The 1,314-nt window shown below is 31.8% G+C and overlaps 2 non-coding genes across 2 annotated transcripts; both read left to right on the plus strand.

The window, feature by feature from the left end:
* The first annotated feature begins 518 nt into the window (after positions 1–518).
* Positions 519–637, plus strand: LOC149426141 (5S ribosomal RNA). Its single transcript, XR_016303266.1, has one exon. It is a non-coding gene; the product is annotated as a 5S ribosomal RNA (ribosomal RNA).
* Positions 638–959: 322 nt separating this feature from the next.
* On the plus strand, positions 960–1,078 carry LOC149426142 (5S ribosomal RNA). Its single transcript, XR_016303230.1, has one exon. It is a non-coding gene; the product is annotated as a 5S ribosomal RNA (ribosomal RNA).
* The last annotated feature ends 236 nt before the right edge of the window (positions 1,079–1,314 follow it).

Consider the following 1,314-nt stretch of genomic DNA (forward strand, 5'->3'; position numbering starts at 1 on the left):
TTGACACAATAATAATTAAAAAAAAATACTAATAGTTTACCCAGCTACATGAAGTAAAAATAGAAATAAAAAGTAAGTTTGTCATAATGTTTTTGGAACAAAATGTTCATAAATTCTGGTTAAAATTTTAGTAAGGAATAAATAAAAAAAAAATGGGTGTGTCAAGCCTACGCAAGACAGAAGTGAAACTTCTAGTATTCTTCTCTCTCTCTCTTTTCATTTCATTCTCTCTTTTTTTCTGTCTATTGACATATTTATAAGTAGCATGTGATAAAAAAAATTAAAAGTTATAAAAAAAGAAAAAAAAAATTAGTTAAAGCGGGGATCGAACCTCGGTTCTTCACGACCACAGTCGTGCGCTCTGCCTGTAGACAGCGAAGATGAGTTAGGAGAGTGAGTTAAACTAGGTATATAATATTTACACCTTGCTAATGTTTTCAGTATTATTAGGGCTTTTTTATACTAATTTTCATATATTTATTGGCAGGTAGAGTAGAAATTAATATTGTTTAGCGTTTGCCAACGACCATACCATGTTGAACACACCGGTTCTCGTCCGATCACCGAAGTTAAGCAACATTGGGCGCGGTCAGTACTTGGATGGGTGACCGCTTGGGAACACCGCGTGCCGTTGGCCTATTTTTTATTTTAATTTCATGTTTTTTTTATTTTTTTATCATTACTATAATTAATAATATCATAAAATTCTTTAACTTTTCAAGTATGCTACAGGCCTAAAATATTACTTAGTGGATTGATATTATGGTCAACCATTGAAAAAAAAAATTCCTACAAACTTATTAATGTAATTACGATCTTTTTCAAGCGCGTATGTAATGATTATTTTTATCAACCTCGCACACACCTTGCTAATTTTTTCAATATTATTAGGGCTTTTTTATACTAATTTTCATATATTTATTGGCAGGTAGAATAGAAATTAATATTGTTTAACTTTTGCCAACGACCATACCATTTTGAACACACCGGTTCTCGTCCGATCACCGAAGTTAAGCAACATTGGGCGCGGTCAGTACTTGGATGGGTGACCGCTTGGGAACACCGCGTGCCGTTGGCCCATTTTTTATTTTAATTTTATGTTTTTTTTCATTTTTTTATCGTTAACATCATAAAAAATTTTATATCATTCTTTAACTTTTCAATTATGCTACAGGCCTAAAATATTACTTAGTGGATTGATATTATGGTCAACCATTAAAAAAAAAAAATTCCTTAAAAACAAAAAAATAATATTCCATGGCCGAGAATCGAACTCGGATCAACTGCTTCGAAAGCAACTATGCTGACCATTAC

The sequence above is a fragment of the Hesperophylax consimilis genome, chromosome 1, assembly GCF_061612785.1.
Source record: "Hesperophylax consimilis isolate HC1 chromosome 1, BYU_Hcon_1.0, whole genome shotgun sequence".
In the NCBI taxonomy this organism is placed as follows: Eukaryota; Metazoa; Arthropoda; class Insecta; order Trichoptera; family Limnephilidae; genus Hesperophylax; species Hesperophylax consimilis.